The sequence below is a fragment of the Suricata suricatta genome, chromosome 12 (genome assembly GCF_006229205.1).
Source record: "Suricata suricatta isolate VVHF042 chromosome 12, meerkat_22Aug2017_6uvM2_HiC, whole genome shotgun sequence".
NCBI lineage: Eukaryota > Metazoa > Chordata > Mammalia > Carnivora > Herpestidae > Suricata > Suricata suricatta.
Window position 1 is genome coordinate 99,107,989 of NC_043711.1, and position 7,758 is coordinate 99,115,746.

The 7,758-nt window shown below is 46.9% G+C and overlaps 1 pseudogene; it reads right to left on the minus strand.

The window, feature by feature from the left end:
- Window positions 1–6,902: 6,902 nt before the first annotated feature.
- LOC115275577 lies at window positions 6,903–7,000 on the minus strand (annotated as a pseudogene).
- Window positions 7,001–7,758: the final 758 nt, after the last annotated feature.

Sequence of the window (7,758 nt, forward strand, 5' to 3'; positions counted from 1 at the left end):
TTCTTTTAGGTTTCTTGTCTTCCTGCTCCCGCTCTTTTTGTCTTTCCTTTATTTTGCATTCACCTAAGCCGCTCTGTGGCATATATCATTGTGGTGCACTTGTGGAAGTAAAGACATATGCTGTGGCTGTCTGCCCAGATGCGTGTCGATGTCTGGGTATATAATATACGAGAGACAGTTAGCAGTATTTTGAAATTATAAAGTAGCTTTGATTTTTGTTTCTTGGTCCAGTTCCAAAGAGGGCTTCCCTCCTCTGTATATTGGACCACTAGAGGCTCTTCTTTGCTCCCTGGCAGTTTTTTTCCCTTGTCACACTAGCGGTGTCAGGTACATACCTTGTCCCATGTGTGCCTACAAAATTGTGCTGGAGGGATGCTTGATGTCATTCTTAATTTTAATGTTTAAATCTTTCCCAGATAAAACACCGTTAACATCATGCACTGATAAGGAAACTAATTCTCTAGGTCACAGAGGTGATACATGAAGCGGAGTAATGGGGTAATAGTACACATAGTCTGATTGGGGGGAAATATCAGAAGTCTATCCCCACTTTAAAAAAAATTGTTGTGTTCAGTGGGTGTCTATATGAATGAAGTTACGCTGAATGCTCAACCCATCCACTTTGCCTGGTGTGGATTCTAACCCCTCTCTGTTCCCTCCCCAGACATTGTCTTCTTCATCCTCAAAATTCAGTCAAGGTTTGACTTAGGGCAGTAGACTGTGTCACATACAAGTCCCCTTCTGCTAATCAGTCTAGCTATATATTATAGTTACTGACTGCTTGGAATTTCTTCCTTGGGAAGAAGTTATTCTTTGGGAGAAGTCTGTGTGATGCCGAAAATCATCTTTTACAATTTAGGCAAGCAGTGGAAAGATTTACAATGTATTTTCTTTCTGACTCCTTCCAGCTGCCTAGAGCAAACATTCGTCTTCTCCTTCCTTTAATAGGATCTGACTTGTGACATCATGTTCTGAAAGGCTGCAGTTTAATGGGTGTGTTTTTTCTCTCACACACATATAATATGCAGAGACTCTAGGATTTCATTTTATTTCATTTATTTTTTAAGTCTGTAGAGACCACTGCTTTGAGGTCTCCTTCTCCTAGGGACTGACAGTGCCCACGTGGCATTCTGATGGGGTTGAAGTGCATCATAAATAAACAGCCTCCCATGATGTACACTCGGGACTTGGCTTATACAAGAAATGCGTTGTTCTGCAGCTGAGTGCGACACCAAGTTCCTAACAATGATATTGATCTTCATTAAGTTTCCAGAGCCATAGGCTAGGTGTGTGTGTGTACAATACTGCATATTCATTTTTAAGGCAGTATCTTTGGTTTTGAAGTTGTTAGAATGGTACCTTTAATGTGTCTGTAGCCTTTTGCCCAAAACGTAGACCTTGGATGAAAGAATAACATGATGCTATGCTTCGTAGAGAATTGTAGCCTGCTCCGAACACTCCAGGGAGAATTACAGAATCGTTGACCATTTGAGGAGGGGGCAAAAATAGTCCTCAGAATGGCTCCATGTCATGAGGTGTGGTGGTCTTAAAGTTTGGTGAGTGAAATGCTTGCTACCTACTAGAAAGATGGGCATTTTGATCTTTCATGGCTTCGAAGAGTTGAGGATGACTTTGTGATGAACTTCAGCAACTATTTTAATGCCTAACTTGTTCTATGACATGAACATATCATTCATTTTTCCCTCTTGTTTCTAAGAAAGGGAATGTCAGGGCAACTCAATGTTTAACATCTCTATAATATAGGGAACCTGTTAGATTGGTTAGGACTTTCTCAGCTCCAAGAGGAAAAACAAACACACAAACAATACAACAACCCCAATTCACTTTAGAAAACAACTGAAAAGTTGAGGGTCATGCTGCTTTTAGATGTGTGGCTGGAGTCTGGATTCATGTGATATCAACAGAACTTTCTCTCCATCTCTTGGGTCTTCATTCAATAGGACTGACACCATGATCAATGTCCATGTGGTGTGCCATGCCTCCCACCACCCCATTCCAGGCTCTCCCTCAGCGATGGCAAGTTGACTACCATATAACCTCACAGATTAAAGTCTAGCCAGAAATAGCAAGCTCCCCACTCCTGCCCCATTCCTACAGAATTCTCCAGATCCACTCTGATTGGACCTACGCCTGAACCCATTGCCATGGCCTGGAGACTGTGGGGTGATGGAACCAGTGTTGGACCTCTCCTGAACCTAGGCAGACCCAGAGGGAGAGAAAGAGGACTCCAAACAAGAATCCATTCTTTTGCTGAAGAACAGGAGGCCAGCGATACGTGTTGGGTGCTCATCTCGTACTTACCCATTATGGGCTGACTTGTGTCTCTCTCCCCTGCCCCTAAATTCATGTGTTCCATCCCTAACTCCCAGCATATCAGAGTGTGACTGTGTTTGAGATAGGGATTGAGTTAAAATGACATCATAGGTGGGTCCTAATCCAGTCTGACTGGTATCCTTATAAGAAGAGGAAATTTGGGGGCACCTGAGTGGCTCAGTTGGTTAAGCATCCGACTTTAGCTCAGGTCAGGATCTCATGGTTTGTGAGGTTGAGCCCCGTCTCAGGCTCTGTGCTGACAGTTCAGAGCCTGGAGTCTCCTTTGGATTCTGTGTCTCCTTGTCTCTCTGTCCCTCCCCTGCTTGCCCCCCCCCCCCAATAAATAAATAAACATTGAAGAAAAAATTTTAAAAAGGAAATTTGGATGCACAAAGAGAGAAATAACTAACCAAGTGGTTAAGACACTGCTGTTTTGGGTGTTTCCCCCCCCCCCCGCAGGAATTTAATATTTCAGACAGTGAGGCACGCCTCACCTTTTCAAGCATCTTGACTTCCATATAAGTTTTGTCATCCCCTTCAAATTCTCCCTAACGGATATGATTAGCCTGCATCAATCAAGGCTGAGGAGGGGCACATCTCAAAGTCACAAAGCAAATGGACAAAAGTCAGTTTTTCGGATCCTCCTTATTTGCCTTCTCATCACTTGAACTTGGATCATGCAAATGTAGCACGGAGTGCAATCTTGAAGCAAGAATTTGAAAGCTAGACACCATAATCAGATTCCTCTGTTCCTCATATCTTTGATTCTGTGAAGGATCATTTCTGTGGTAGCGTTTGTTGTTTTGTCTGCCCTGTGGAGAAATTTTTTTAGCTGACACCATAAAAAATACACCATTAAAAAAAATAAATAATGCATAGTGTTTTCAATACTTCTTTGCAGATGCGTAAAAACACCCGTTTCAATTATTTTAGCGGCTCTTTTAGCTGCTGAATCCTTGCTCCCAGGAATTCCCTATTCCCACTGCCACCCCCCCCCCCCCGCCAGCCTCCCAAATCTTAGAAATTTGTCTGGTATGTGAAAGCCATTCTTCGTACGTGTGAACGTTGCTATTGCGTTCTAGTAAATGCAGGATATCATTACAGCATGTGTCAGTCACGGGAAGAAAAATGAACTTCAAGACTCTATGTGTGTCTGCCGGCTTAGTGCATTCTGGACAGCAAACGCAGCAGCCACCCTCTCCTCCAGCGACTTTCCCCAGCTCAATAAAGAAGTGCAGATGGTTATTTTCACTCTGGTGTCTTGAACCTTGGCACGAAGGCAATGACTTTGTTGATCTTTCTCTGGAAACTTCCTTTGACCCAAAGGAACACGGCAAGCTAAGTACCCAATGAGACTGGCTCGCACAGATCTGGCCATCTGGAATCCGGAAGTCTTGAACAGTTGAAGAGCAACTTGGAGCCCCTCTTAGCCTTCTGCATGGAGAGACTGTCAAGTTACATTTTCTTCTCTGCTTTTGATTTCTTCCATGCGTGGCCTGGAGAAGCCCAGGGCTAGGAGAAAGGTCATCGGGACCTTAGCTTTGCCTTAGGAAGAGCCAGAGTTAATCAATCAGAGAGGCAAGACAATCCAGGCATGGTTTATAATTTTTCGGCTCAACCAAGAGGAACCGAGGCCCCCTCTTTTTGATATAAACACAAAAGTTTAAGGGCGTTAAAAAAAAAGTAAAAGGTCTGGAAGGATATATTCTATGGGATAAATGCGGTCTTGTTTCTTCTCTATACAAAGCGCTTGTCCTTTGAGAATTGGTATTAGTGCTTTGTTCTACCCACGGGTGTCACAGAAAGGAGTCTGTGACATGTTGAGAATCCGTTATCCTTCCATGGCCCTTATCCACGAAACAGCGGGCAGGGCTCCTGGGCCACAGCCATGGGACCAGGACTCCCAGCCCTCTCCACTTGGACGAGGGGTCGATGTCTGATCAAAAGTAAATATAAGAGGGGCACAGGGAAGTTGCCCAAATACATTATGGCCAAAATGAGGCCAATAGAGAAAGGGCCTTTATTAACAATGCTGGGGCAGCTAGTATGAACTGGGACAGGCCTGGGCAACCTGGTTCAGGCATAGGACACAGCAGCCCACACCCCCTGAACACGATTCTAAATACCTTCCCCTCCATCATTCCCTGACACACTCCGCTGGGGTGACTCCTCTCTGACATCCACGGAAACTGAGGCACAGGGGAGTAAGTAACTTCCTAAATTGACATCAACGGGAAGTGGCCAAGTCGGGAGAAGGGCCGGCAGCCTCCAGGACCGCCTGTCTGGAGGAGTCCCAACGAGGAGGATGCTCTGCGCCGGGGAGTTAGTGACGGGTCCCATAGATTCTTCACGTCAGAAAGGCTTGGCATGGCGGAGAACACGGAGAAGGCAGGTGGCGAAGACTCCAAGTGGAGGCACAGGGCAAGAAGGCGCTTGGAAAGGAGAGTGTGGAAAAGGATATGGAAGATGACGCAGGGGGGCTAAACGACAGGAGCATCTTCGGCAGGGGGAGTAGGGCGGTCCTGGGGTCCACAAGCTCTGTACCTGCCGGCCTTGCTCCCTGGGGGCATCTGCTCCACCGGGGGTGGGGGTGGGGGGGTAACCTAACCTCGGAGGTGGGACAAGTGGGACAAGGGGGAAACAGTCCGCCCTGGGGGGCAGGGCGGGCAGGAAGCAGAGAGGCTCCTCCGGCCCAAGTGGAGCCCCTCCGGATTCCGGGTGCTGGTTGAGGGGGGGGCGGTGTGTGTGGCAACTTGAAGATGAGGCTCCTCTTGAGCTGGAGCCCAGGCGACGTCAGCGCTGCCCTGCCCTCCAGCCTCTTCAAGTTCATAGAGGCCCCAACTGGGCCCAGCGGGAGGGCCTCCACCCTGTGGGCCTCACTCCTGCTGGCAGGCAGACCTTGTCAATGTCTGCAGAGGCAGGAGCGGGGAGCCTCCAGTGCGGCGCCGGCGTCAGCTGAGGTCGGAGGTCACGGAGGGGCAGTGACCTCCCAGCCGACAGGCATCACGCTTTCCAGACCCCTGAGCGGGTCCGAAGGGCCCCGTGAGCCTGGCCGCTCCTCGGAGGCTGGAAGTGAACATGGAGGCCCGCAGCCCGCGGCGGGAGGGAGCTGCCCAGCGGCCGGTGAGCACCTGCGCCCCGCAGGGTCACGGGGTGCGGGCCTCCGTCTGCCACGGTCACGGGCTTCCCCAGCGCCGCAGCGCGCCGTTCTGGAGGTTCTGGAGCTTGGCCAGCCCGTGCTCAAGCCGAGAACACGCCCGGGCTGGGGATGCCTTTGCGCGGGGCAGGGTAGGGGTAGGGGTGCCAGTTGTGATTCCTGAAGGTGGGATTCAGGAAGGTCTCACTCAGGGTTTACCTTCCCGACGTCAGACTCCCGCCGGGCGTTGTCATATTTTTTCTGTTTTTCAGTGTTGCTTAAGGGGGGGCTGTGAAAACATGCCGTGTGCGTGTGTGTACTTTTAAGATTTTACTTTTAAGTAATGTCTACACCCAGGGTGGGGCTGGAACTCAATTCTGAGATCAAGAAACCTTCGCTCTTCCAACTGAGACAGCCAGGCGCCCCCCAGTGTTAATTTTTAACTTGCATGAGACAGTTTGAAAACAATGAAAGTGGGTATACTAGAGTGTGTTTTAGACGGAAGCTCTCTTTTCTTTTTTAAATTTTAACGTTCATTTCTTTTTTTTTTCTTAAATTTACATTTTTTTTTTTTTTTTTGAGAGACAGAGCGTGAACAGGGGAGGGGCAGAGAGAGAGAGACACACACAGAATCTGAAGCAGGCTCCAAGCTAGTGGTCAGCACAGAGTCCGGTGCGGGGCTCGAACCCACAAACTGTGAGATCATGCCTGGAGCCGAAGTTGGTCACTTAACCGACTGAGCCACCCAGGCATTCCTCGATGGGAGCTTTGGCTTTGGACAATACTGACACCTTAGTGTCTATGGCCAAATTAACACGTTAGCTTGGAATTCAGGCTCGGGAACCGGAGGGCCTGGAGATGCTGCCTGGGCCCTTCCCCGCTGGGTGAGCTGGAAAGTTGCTTGTGTTCTTTGTGATGCCCTTCCCCATCTGGGAACTGGGCACAGTCATAAAACCTAGCTCAAGCGGCTGTGTGAGAAGGGGATGGACTGTAAAGCCCTTAGAACAGGCTGGCGCCTGGAAGCGCAAGGTAAAGGTCAGGTCTGACGTGTTAGCGTGTCTGCTCCGGCGCTCAGCCTCAACCTGCCTCACTCACCTGGGTGAGCTTTCTGTGGACATGCTGTTAATTTGGAAAGCTTGAGACTCTGCCCTCACCATTTATATCTCGGATACTGCATGTATTTTTAGCTATTGGGGAAGGCCAGGCAGTAACAAGGAAATGTATACTATGTCAGAATGCTACTGTATCATTTTGGGGGTGTTTCCTACTTTTCTCACTCGATTGTGACCCGTATTATGTCCTATATTCTGTGATTTTTCCTTCGCATTTATTTTTTTTAAATTTCAGTGTAATTAACATTGTGTTAATTTTAGCTGCACAATATAGTAATTCAACAATTCTATACATTACTCAGTGCTTGTCACAAAAAGTATACTAAAGGGAATGCCTCGCGAATTTCCTTGCCACAGAGACCATGCTAATCTGCTCCGTTTCATTTCAATTTTAGTGTATGTGCACTGAAGCAAGCACTGTAATTTTGTTTTTGAATTATATGTATTTATTGAATATATTATATATTTTATGTATCTTTCATACAGAAAATATTTTTATAAGTATTTCTCTCTAGATTAAAATTATATGAACATTTACAATATATTAATAGTTTCATAATCTATAAATACATACATATCATTAGAAATACATATATTTTATATACTTGTATTTTGTATAAAATACCATTTTTATGTCATTTGAGATGTACAGTATCTCAAAAATAAAGATTCAAATAACAGTATATCAGTTCCTATATATGTATTACCCAGATATAATATTAACTTTTAAAAGCTTATTTCATTTTTTTAAAAGTTCATTTTGAGAGAGAGAGCGAGCATGAGCAGGGAAGGGGCAGAGAGAGAGGGAGAGAGAATCCCAAGCAGGCTCCATGCTGCCAGCACACAGCCTGATGTGAGGCTTAATGTCACCACCCGTGAGATCATGACCTGAGCTGAAATCAAGGGTCAGATGCTTAAGGTACTGAGCCACCCAGACACCCCAATTTTTATATTTTTTTAAGGTTTTATTTATTTTCGAGACAGGGAGAGACAGAGCATGAGGGGCGAGGGGCAGAGAGAGGGAGACACAGAACCGGAAGCAGGCTCCAGGCTCCAATCTGTCAGCACAGAGCCTGATGCGGGGCTCGAACCCACAAACGTGAGATCTGACCTGAGCCGACGTCAGAGGCTTAACCAACTGAGCCACCCAAGTGCCCCATAGGAACCCCAATTTTT